Here is a 12,741-nt window from a genome sequence, read left to right as displayed (position 1 = left end):
TTAAATGTCTTTTATTTTTAGTTTATCCCCTATAATTTGCCCTCATAAATTAAAACTATGGGAAGATGTGATTTTTGCCTTTTTATTGGCAGTCTGCTCAGTTTGGTTTTTTGTTTATTTTAATAGTCCTTACTTTATTCTGCATGGGGACACTGTGGTTTGCGTCAGAGAGCTTGCTGCCCTTGCTGGTTCGGGGAGATCCACAAATACCACTTTCTTAGAAATCTGTGCACCAGTCATAATCTGTGGTTACAAATACTGCTTGAGACACCAAACATGAGGATCAGCAATGATAGAGGTGGCCAAGAAACATTCATAATCACACTCACATCTAGAATATTGCTGCCCTTGCTAGTTCAGGGAGATCTACAAATATCACTTTACAGATGCCATGGGTTGCATCTATATTAGTCTCTGCAATGGAGGTTAGAAAACCTAACCAAGGTAGCTTATATGATACACAAGAATACAAAGATTAATCTTCTACATATCAACCCCCAATACTCACTCTCTTTAATCCCTCTCTTCCTTTTTCTCCTCCTCCTCCTCCTTCTCCTCTTCCTTCTCCTTCTTCAAGACCACCTGCTTAGAGACTACAACTTTCCCCCAATAGAACTTAATATTTTTTAAATTTTCATTTTCCAGTGTTTCATTGTTCAGGACTTGCAACTAGGCTAATGGAAGTCAAGAATAAAAAGAAAAAAATTTCTACCTTTGATACTGTTAAAAGAGAAAACAGGTGAGAATAAGCATGAATCATACCTATGTATGCTCATTATACATTTTAAACTAAACCCTAAACCTTATAAACTTATATCATATAATATCTAGCAGTTCTGCATATCATCTCTTTCAATAGGTGGCTATTTTATGCCTCATCTCTTTCTCACTACAGTGAGTGGAGTAGGCCCTAAACTAAAATGAAGCAAATCTGAATTCTTTTGTCCAAGCACTACACAGCACTCTAAACTATAATTCTGAGTTTGACTGCTTCACAGGTCAAAATAACTGCTAAGATTCCTTTTAACTCTACTATTTTATAATTCCACTTTCTTAGCAATCATTAAAGGAGCCCTAATCTTTATGGGTGTCCAAGACTATTAAATTGCTAATATTAATTTTAACCACATTTCTGATTTACTCTCATAAGATGAAAACAGTTCTTAAAAATTAGCAATTTTCTTCAATGCACAAATAAAGTGATATGGCTTTTCATTTCAAATGATGCCAATTTACACCATGGCAACCCTGACCCACTGTTTCCTGAAAGAAACCAAGGTTTAATTCATCCTTGTGATGCACATATCTGATTCTAACTACACACAAATTATAAATTATTGGGCAAATTTGCATATAGTTTTTTAAATGGATCTTTAAGAATCTAGTAACCCAGCTCATGTTATTATCTTAATATGAATCAAAAGATTTCAAGTTACTCAACAGAATATTTTTCATAATACGTATGTTTAAACTGCAGAAAAATGGAAGCAAATTAGTTAATTACTGTCTCCAGCTGTATGGGTGCTAACAAATTCTTTTTCCTCACCTATAATGAACTCTCAATGCCAGCCAAGATGGGGGAGCCGTGAGCAGCAGTGCGGGGTTTTTTTCTGCAAAAACAAATTGCTTTTCCTGATTTACATGGGAAAAAAAGACTGAGTGCCTATTTACACACTGGATAATCCAATTTGATTATTTTGCAAAACAGTCACTTTCCCCTTATTGGCAGCACTAAGTATTGTGCAGGCTCTCAACTGGAAGGAAAAAGGATATGCATTAGATACAAGGCCACAAAATGACTATGCTCAATTCAACAAGTAAAGTGAGTTCATTTTAAAAAGAAGGTGGAAAGGCAATGAGAAACATTTGGTTGTATGTCTACAAAAAGTATCTGCACTCGATATCCACAAAGAAGACTAATATGGAGAAATCTCACCAAGACTGAAAAAAAAGGAGAGGTTTTATTATGAACTCTTATTTGGTGTGTCTCATAGGATTTTGCACATTTGCCCAATTCTCAAGAACACATTCTTTTGAGGCCAGAATAGAGCTAATAGCTATTAAATATTCTTTCATAGGATGAGCCAGATAAAATATATGAAGATTTATAGATGCAGATAAAGATATAGAAATATCTATAATTCAATCAATAACCAACAATATTTAAAATAGCTGAGCAATACCAGCAGGAAAAGAACGGTGTGAAGGAGTGCTAAGGGAAGGTGCAAGATTGGTAGGGTTTATATGGGGGAGGGGGTGCTGCTTTAATTGGATTTTGTTTTCCTTAGCTAATCAGAGAGGTCACATGCAAAATCTTTTTGTAAGTGTTAACCCATGGTCTCCCACCGCAGTAAGCTGGGAAAAAAAGAACTACACCTATTTACAATGTGTTTTCCATAAGCAAAGCAAATCTGAAATTGTGAGGTTGGGTACATGGGGCTTTTACATAGGCAGTGAGCCTGCTGTCAGAGCCATCTTCATACCAGCCAAATCAGCCTCAAAGACAAAAAGAGAAAATGGAATGTGAAAAGACAAAAGTGACCCGCCTCTCAGCTCCCAAAAGGACCCTCCAAATAGCACAGCAATGGCAGCACTGTAACCTTCCTTGGCTGTCACAGGATCCTGTGAATAAAGAAAGTGACAAGCAAAACTAATTTGAGGCAGCAGTTGATGAACATTTGCCCATGTAAAAGCCACCACCAAGTGTTTCCTTTCCCAAGGACCTTGGGGAAAAAAAAAAAAAAAACTAGGGTTCACTACCGGCTTCCTGTTTATTAGTGGGACTCAAAATGCAGAATATAAATGCATGCGCTCTCATACACGCATACACGCGCACACATTGTGAAATGGAGCAGTATCTTAACTCTGACATTTTATGTCTTTTCTGCATATATAAGTGATATATAATACACGCATACATAAGTTAAAATGCCAAATTGGAAAGAGTCTGCTCAATCATGTCTTATGACATGATACTTCCTGGGAATAAAGCTATCAGAATGTGACAATCAGACATGGTAATTAAAAATTAATACTGAAGCAGGTGTAGTAATATTTAGCATGTGTGCAGTGGAAGGTTGTAGAAGAGGTCAGTCACATGGTCTGCAAAATAGTCCAACTCTGTTGAAATCCCTGGCCCTAACCTCACCCTTTGCTTTGAAAATAATTCTTTAGCTGGTCAGCAGCATCTCAGTGTTTTTGCTGACTTCAGAGGCAAAAGGCAAACGTTTGCAGACACACCCTTGTCCCTCCATGAGGCCTGCAGTCCTTTCAGCTTTCTTTCCTGCTTCACACATGAAAGAATGCCACCAGTCATATGACCCGACAATGACTGACTCCCATGCCACCCTCATCCAAGCAGAGTGACACCGGGGTCACAGGAGGTGCTTTTGCTAGGATGACAGCTCTCTGGCCAGTCAACCTCTCTCTTAATTTTTCCAGGACTATTATTTGGAACAGTAGCAACAGAGCCAGAAGGAGAGAAAGAGACTTCAGATGATTAAAAAAATAATAATAATAACCAGAGTTATCAGGGAGAGAGACAGAGAAAACAAAAGAGAGAGAGGAGGAAGCTGCTTCTATTTGAAATGTTCAGACATGCTGAAGTAATGATCCTGGCAACATGTTAGCAAAACATTAGAAACACTTTAGTAAGCAAATAATTTAATTACAGCCTTCTCGGAGGCAGTTTATATTGCTTGACCCCTGACCTTTTATATTGCTGTACCTAAACTCAGCCCGGAATTCACACTTCCTATTCGTGTCACAGAATCTCTCCATCTTGTACCATTTAATATAGTGTGCTCCAAGTGTTCTGTGGTGAATGAATAGTTATATTACTACCTGTCAGACACAATCACACTCTATTCATCATTCTCGCCTGGCTGCATGAGGCCCAGCTTCCAGCAGGCTCCCTCTCTATTTCCTTGTTCAAACGTCTGCGGTGCTTTTGGCCCATCTGTCAAGGCTGTCATTTAGAGGGAAAACAGTATCAGCGCTTTAAATATATGGAGTTCTCTATTGAAACAGCGCTGTGATTGAACTGTCAGCATTCTCAGTATCACAGACAGTAATTCATGACTGGTCAGGGCTCCATTGAGGTTGCTATTACTACGGCGACCCTGAAGGGTCACGCTGAGGGTTTTTGCTTTACAGTTTGGTCTATAAATAGTGCAATTAACCTTTCAAGAATTACAAAATGCTCTTGAATTCTCTTTATATTTGCTTCATGCTTGCATAGTTTAAAGCAAGAGGAAGAAGAAGAAAAAAACCTCTACAAAATTGCTGAAATATGTGCCATATGAGTAGAAATATACATATATATATATGTATATATATATTGTTTTGAGAGTGAGCACTTCAAATGCATGAATATATTTTAAGCCATCGTTTGCTGTTTTGGAGCAAGATAACATATGCTGAGATTTCTGCTGAAATTAAAAGATTTCTGAATCTGAAATAAAATATGATGGATGTGAATGAAAGGACTTCTGTTCATCCTTATGGAAAGGAAGTGAAGGTTTTCAGTTCTCCAAATTGTTACCTTTCAAAAACAGAGGGTTTCTTACTGTTTTCAGCCCCAATTTCTCAAGCAAAACACCTGCATTCCCAACTAAGCCCAGGGAAAACACTCTCAGGAGCCAAATGCTATCTCTAATCTTAGAACACAATCCCCAAAAGAAATAGAATGTTGGATGCTGATCAGGCCTCTTGATGACTCCCTTGCATTTGAAAGCCTCACAGCACAGAAAGAGATTTTTCTGGTTTATTCTTGAGGAAATCAAAGCACTTTCTAAGGAAGCATGGAAGGTCAGAAGCACAGCCTAAAATAGAAACCCAAATTCCAAATCTCAGCTTTCTGTAAAGCCAAGTCTATCAGGTCACCGCCTCCCCTTCCTCCCTGGAAACCATAATAATAAGAGTTCACTTTTCAGTATCTCTCTATAGACAATTACATGCTAAGGGATTCTGAGTAGTCACTGAGACTTGTTCTTGAATTATAGGGCCGGTCTTTTTTTTCCTTTAGGTTTCTGCTTCCCACGGATGTCTCATAACACAAAGAGTACAGATTCATGGTGCTGCTCAGTTGCCTCCCAGATGAATGTTTGATATGTTTTCTCCTCTGCAGGATTATTTAATGACTGCATTACACCTGTTATTCTCACGGCTTGTACAGCACAGATAATTTTTTTCTCCAAGTTGTTCAATGGACAAAGCCAACAAGCATTTTTAATTTGTGATGCCAATATTATGTGGCTAAAAATAATTGTTAATTTCTATCACTGCATTTCCTTGCCTCAAAGGTAATTTTACCCAGTTTCTTTCTTAAGAGAAGGAAAGAGATGCTATTTTTGTGTTTGCAGGTCAGTGGAAGAAAGCCACAGATGCAGCAAACGGTCGTTTATGATAAATACTTATGTTGGCCATCTTCTAAAAGCAAAATAAAGCATCATTTCATTAAACATCCTCCTCATTGGGGAAGGAGGATGAAGGCGATATTTCAGCCAGCTTAAAAGTTTGCAGGAGGTGAAAGAAGAATAAGGAGACATAAACCTTCCCATTAGAGCTATTTGCTGCAAATGCTTCTCAAAGCAATCCGTGGCTATGCAGAAGTAAAAGCCTCTGCTTTTTACAGCCACTGAACAAGGGTAATTAAGAGGTAATCTCCTCCAGTTAGGGTGTGTTTTTCTTTTTGGAAACAATCATAAGAGGTAGACAGAGGTGCCCAACAATCCCATGTTGTCATTGTTGTTATCTTTTGTGACTGCTTCCTTCTCTTCCTGTCCTCAGTTGGAAAGCAAAAAGCCTTTGCTTATTATAGAGGCAGAATAAGTGCTAGTCTCATCCCATTAACTGTCATATTACCAGGCTCTGTGCCATCCCATTTGAGTTTCACTGAGCATTCAGAACTGCTTAATTATGTACAGTAAAGACAGTCTGCTGAGACTTCTTGATTAATATGGGAGGGGGAAGGGAGGTTACAGGTCACCTACAAGCCTCACTCTTGCCTTGCACAGAACTAACTCTGTGTGACAAAGGCTTTTATGAGTTTAAAAAATCATAAATTGAAGAGCATTTGTAAAGAAAATGCTGGCATCAAGGGATAAGGCTACTTTTGATTCTGCAGGCTAACAACAGATATTCCCTCTCTGTGTTGGCGTTAAACTGTATAGTGCATTCCTTATAAATTATACCACCCTATGTTAATTATAGTGTGCTGACAGTGCTTGTCATTACTAAGCCTGCTACAGGCTTTGTGTGCTCAGATTTTAATAGCTGTTTGTTCTGAGGAATGTGGCAGAGCTGCATAAGTGACTGAGCCCAGTCATTGCTAGCATGGCTTTCTTCAGTCTCTCACACTGGTTCTATTTTTACAACCTGAACACCTCCTCTTCTGGCTCCCTTGCTCATCCCCTCCCCCCGGGAAAGCAGATGTATAGGTTACTGTCTAGAAATGCCAATGCATTCATCCAGACACAATAAACTGAGGCTTGTATTGTGCTATACTCATTGTCAGCCTTTCCAAGCCTCTAGCTGAAATACTCCCTTTTCTCCTTTATCCAGCTTCTGTATAAAAACATGACTGGTCTAATCTAATGGGATATTTAGAGCTTCCCTCTCCAAATTCTAATTCGGCATTTTCCTCTCGGGCAGGAGTTCTATCAGAGACCTTATTCATATTCACAGAAACAGCCTGTGAAGGAACATGCTGCAATGATGAAAACAGAGTCAAAACCTCAGCAAATAGTTTTTTGTTTTCAGTAGTTATTTCTATCATCATCAACACATACCAACACAAAAATCACTCTTTCATCTTAAAAAAAAGAAACACTTAATGAGCACCTACTATATGCCAGGGGCAAAGGCTATATTCTGGAAAAACAAAGATGAGTAAAATATAGTTCCTGGCCTGTAGAGTCTTACAGCATAGCAGTGGAGCAGATGTGTAAACAAATAATTACCATTCCATGCACTGTGTAATAATAGAGGTGAAAACAGAATTTCTCTTGGCCTCACCAGCCTGTAGGTACAGATTAGTCCCATTAGCAGTAGTAACTCAAATTTCTCTGCTTTGTGAACTCAGCAATTTCTGGGAGTCCCCAGACAGGGGCTCACGTGTGCTCATAAATATTTCTGATCTGCTCACACCATGGTTGTTCCATCAGGCATTGGGCTTGGCATGGTCCCAGCTTCTGTCTCATCTGTCTTTTGTGGAATCCTCTGTTAGAGGGTTACTAGGGCAGTGCCACTTGAGCCACATTGTTTTACAGAGTTTCTGGTAGAACAGCCCACTGCGCTTTCCAGAGGAGCCAGGAAAGAACCCATTAAGGGTTGGGCTGGGAGAAAGACCTGAGTAGAAAACATCACGCTGTCCTCAGATTTGTCCTCTCCACCACTCTGTCTAACGCTTTCTTACCATGCCAAGTTCCCTGAGCCAGGTTCCTTCCTCCCTGAGGATGAATTTTCACAGAATATTCCTCTGTCTTCCTATCAAGAGGCTTCTGCTGGACCTTACTCCCATAGTGTATAAGAAATTCCGACACATCTGTATCTCCTAATCCAAGCTACAGTATAGATTTGCACAAGATGTCTTTATACACTCAGGCACTCACCCCCAACACACACACATGGAAACACATACACCAACACATGCTGCACATGCAAAAAGAATTTTAAGAGAGACTGATATGGTTCAACTATCTATAAAAATTAGTTCTATGGTAAATATGGTAAAACAACCAAGTAACTTATCGACTTAAGGAGATGAAATCCATCTTCTTTCCCTTTACCAAAAGAAAAAGAGAAAAAGAAGTATGTGCAGTGTCTTGGTGTGTTTTGTGCTGCTTTAATAGAATCTGAGACTGGGTAATTTATAATAAACAGAAATTTATTGGCTCACAGTTCTGGATGCTGGGAAGCCTAAGATCAAGGGGCTGGCATGTGGCGAGGGCCTTCTTGCTGCATCATCCAATGGCAGAAGTCAGGAGAAGGGCAAGGAGAGAGCAAGAGAGAGTAAAAGGGGACCAAATTCCCCATTTTATAACAAACTCACTCCCAAGATAATCAACCCATTCCCCACGATAATGTCATTAATCCATTCACTCCACCCATATGGCCTAATCACCTCTCATTAGGCCCCACCAAATAATTGCCCCATCTCTATTGCATTGGGGATTAAGTTTCCAACAGATGGCTTTTGAGGCATGCTTTCAAGTCATAGCATGCAGGTAGACATAATATAAAGAACATTACGTGCAAAGTGAAACCAATTCAACTGAAAGTGTTTTTCTCAAAATAAAATGGAATTGCATCATATACTCCTTTTTTTTGCACAGACTTTGGAACCCAATGCCTGTGAGTTGAGATACCAGGATCTCTTTTAATTCTAGTCATAGCAAAAGAAAAGCTAATAATATTTATTAAGAGTACAGAGGCCTAGCCTGGCACGGTGGCTCACTCCTGTATTCCCAGCACTTTGGGAGGCCAAGGTGGGTGAATCATGACTTCAAGAGTTCAAGACTAGCCTGGCCAACATGGTGAAACCCCATCTCTACTAAAAATATGAAAATTAGCCTGGCATGGTGGTGCGTGCTTGTAGTCCCAGCTACTCGGGAGGCTAAGGCAGGAGTATCGCTTGAACCTGGGAGGTGGAGGTTGCAGTGAGCCGAGATCAGGCCACTGCACTCTGACCTGGGTGACAGAGTGAGACTCCATCTCAAAAAAAAAAAAAAAAGAATACAGAGGCCTGGCATTAAAACACAATGGAGTAAACCCTGCTAAAAAGCAGAAATTCCTTGAAATCATCCACCCATCATTCCACTGGGGACTTGAGACCTGTTTTTAATGGCTGCCCTCTATGTCAAGTGGAATGGTTTGAACACCCAAACATCAGCATGAAGTGCTTTCTTTGTCCTTCCTTCAGTCCAGTTCATTCTAGACACACTTCAACTTTAGCATCCACAAGTGTTGATAAAGAAACAAAATTGTACATACTGTTTTTATGAGTAACTTAAAAGTTTTCCAGGGTACATTTATTAATTCATGATTTCAGCTTCACTTGTTGGCTTTAGAACTTGATCCCAATATAAAAATTGCTGTGTGTGTGTATACACTCAGCTATAGATTCTAGGATACAAATTGATGATTCTGTAGTATAGAACTTCACTAAAAGACAGAAGATTAAACAATGTATGTTTAAAATGCTGTATAAAACCGTAAGTAACATAGTTTTACCTCTTTCTTGGCTTCTGATGGCAAACTGACACACTTGAATCTCATCAAATTATCTTCCTACAAGTCTTACTTTGCACCAGCAACACAGATTTCTTCTCTGCCTATATATTTACCATATATTGTGCTATACACAAATATATATGAAATAAAGAGATAGGAATCTTTCCCAGGAGACAAATAATTTTGTAGTCTTACTTTATACTCATCCCTCAGATTCACTGAACTTGAGTTTTTGTGAGCTACTACCCTAGTTATTAAATATTTAAGTGAAATTTTCCTTTTGTAATTTTCCATCCAATGTATTATTAAATTTTAGCAGGGAATCTAATATTGCACTTGCTAGCCTCAAACAGCTAAAGCAAATTAGACTCAAATGCTTTCCCACATTAGAATTTTTTTCAAAGATCAAGATCAGTTTTCAAAGATCTATCCTTAGTTAGACCCATTTTTGAAATACACACACACACACACACACACACACACACGCACGTGCAGCTTTCTGGCTTAGCCTGTATTTGTGGTCTCAGCAGCCTATGTGTCCCTCTGCCATCATCATCACCCCAAGCAGCAATGACAAATACTCTTTGGCCCGATAAAAATGCTCATTTGTACCATGTTTGGCACAAGAACCACTAAGCTAGAGCAGCACTTTCATTCCTACAGCTTTGCAAAACTGCTCTGGGAACCCTCAGAGCCCATATTTCACAGAACTCCCCAGACATCTCTCCTAGCAAGTGCACTGCTCAACTTCACGTACATTGTGAGAAGTGCCTGAAGGCCCCTCAGCCAGATCCACATGCAAGGACGCATCCTTCTTGTACTGAGCTGCTGTTTATGTCAAGGATTCTGTAACACACCTGGAGGGGAAGTTCTGACCTCCAGGTCTGAGTAGTATTACCACCTGGGCTACTGCAAGCAGCTACAGACAGACAAACAATTATCTTGGCATGCAAGCCTGGCAGTCAATGGGCTCTGTGGTTTGTGAGGTGGGGGCGGGTTTCTTTTCTAGGTTCTTGGCTAAGGTACCTTATAACGAAAGGCAGATTAACAAGAGAAAAGCATATGAATGTATTTAATGTAAGTTTTATGTGACACAGGAGTCTTCATAAGGGATTGAAGGCCCAAAGAAAGAGATAACTTAAACTTTTATATTTTTATGCTTCCACTTGACGAGGAGTGGACAGTTGTGGAGAATTACAATTGAACAAAGAAAGTGGGATCTAATGGTAATAACATAGAGGGGGACTGAGCAAGGCCTGGTTGTTCAGATTCTTCTCTGTGTCCCTGTGTCTTCAGAGATAAGGGTGTTCCTTTCCTCTGGGTATAAGAATGACACCTCATGAGTGAGGGTCTTGTAACCTGCTTCAGGGGAGAAGGCCGAGGGGAAGGTGAGGATGACCTTCCTGCTTCTGCCATTTTCTCAAATGCCAAGGTGTCATATTTTGGGGTAGTGTGCCCTGAGCCCCAATAGTGGGAACAAGAGCTGAAACAGGAATTCAGTCAAGAAGACTCAGTGAGTCTTTTCAGTGAAAACCCAGAGCTAGAATTTAGTGACTCAAGGACATGACCCCAACTGTGCCACAGTAAAGGGCCTTTGTTGGTGTGCTGATAACCTCACCATAGGTACAAGCCCACTTTCTAGGGAGGGGAAGTCCGATACGCTGGGGTCACTCGCTGAACTGCTCTGCTAACCCATGTTTGGAAAGACTAGCCCTTCCCAGTCTGTGGGCACTGCTTCTCCACATGGGGCCTTTGCAAACTACTCAAGAATCCTAGATAAGTTTATCTGCATCCAAATGACCAACTCCACTATTTGCAACATGACAAAGAGAGATTTCAATCATTTCTTTTCCTCCTCCCAGGAGAAAACTGTGAATTCAAACTAAGTGTTTTCACATAATCAACTTGCTTGTCTGACAAGCACAGCCAAATGATATTCTTTTGAGCTTCAAGCTGCTTTCAGCTCAACGAAGAGTGAGTTTTCACATGTCAGGAAGACAAGAACAGTTACATACCGTCAATACAAGTAAATAAAACAAAGCACCCAATATAATACATGGTTTTAAAGGTTAACTTATTTTTCAGAAGACTTTAGCCTTTCAATATTTACAGAAAAGGTTCACTATTAAAAGGATAAAAAAGAAATCCTGACTCTTAAGCAGCAATTTGCAATGCATTTCATTTTATTTTAAATATGTGCCCAAAGCTAAACGTATGATTATATTGGGTTTGTTCTAGAAGGGGGTAGTGATGATGGAAAGGCTACAATTTTTATTTCATGGCTATGAATTTAAACAAGTTGACAAGCACTGTAGGTTCTTTAAACTTGTTTCATATATCTGCTTGCTCAGGGGTGACCACCTGCATGGGCGTCCAACAAGCCCACACCGATGGGATGCACTCAGCCCTAAGGTGACTGGAAGCACCCCATGATTTGTGGAGCTCTAAATGCCAACAGTTATGGCCACTGGGAGAACAGAAGGCAAAACTAAACGCTTTCTAACAGAAGTAATCAGAGCTAAGCGGGAATAGCCAAAGAACTACCTATTTGCTGATAGGACTGTTTGTGCCTTCTTTGTGGAAACGGCTTCCTAAAAGGAAAACCAGGCATAAACAATTGTCTTTTTTCCCTATGAAGACTTAAGACGAACATCCTGGTTTTCTCATACCTATTGGAACTGGGATAGGGGGTTTTCTATAGGGGAGGCAGGAAGGGAAGGCAGGCATGTCTAGTTAGAAAAAGTTCCCAGCTCATTCTAATAGTATAACTCTTTCACTCCCCTGGAGTAGGGTTCATGATTATATAGACCATAAGAATGAGCAATTTGAGAATGCTGAGAGAATAAGTTTCAAAAGGTAAATCTAGGCAGGGAAGGAAAAAAGAGAAAATGAAACCGTAAAGGGTTATAAAATCAGAGACAAGGGGAAAGTCAAGTTTTTATAGATTTTGATAAATACGGAGGACAAACTTAATGGAAAATTAGGAAGATATTCTTACCTAACTCTGGTCATTGGATGTGTCTTGTCTTTCTTATACTTTTGTTTTCCTAACTTTACCATAGTAAAGCAGAGGAGTATACTTTGCTGTTATTACTTGCAAAGGGATTAAGAGTCTGAGTGAGGCTTAGGTTTAATGTTTCTAAGATAGTAGTTTCAAGAGAGTCCTTTTCTTTCTATTCAGCTCTGCCAAAAACTCCCTGGAGGATGGAGTAAGATTTAAATTTGCCAGGTAAGATATTGGATGCCTAGTTAAATGTGAATTTCAGTTAAAAATGAATTTTTTTTGGAATAAGAATACCTCATTCAATCTTTAGGACTTAATTGTATTAAAAATTGTTTGTTGTTTGTGTGAAGTTCACATTTAATTGGGTACTCTAAACACTTGTATTTGCTAAATCTGAAAACCTGAGGAAAATAAATCTAGAATGTAGCTGCTAGCACAAACCTTTAATTGGTGGGATTTCTCTTGGAATCCCTATGATACTAAACAGGAACCTGTTTCACCAA

This window comes from Pongo pygmaeus, chromosome 4 (genome assembly GCF_028885625.2).
Source record: "Pongo pygmaeus isolate AG05252 chromosome 4, NHGRI_mPonPyg2-v2.0_pri, whole genome shotgun sequence".
In the NCBI taxonomy this organism is placed as follows: Eukaryota; Metazoa; Chordata; class Mammalia; order Primates; family Hominidae; genus Pongo; species Pongo pygmaeus.
The sequence above is the reverse complement of the archived record's forward strand: the minus strand, read 5'-3'. Positions refer to the sequence as shown.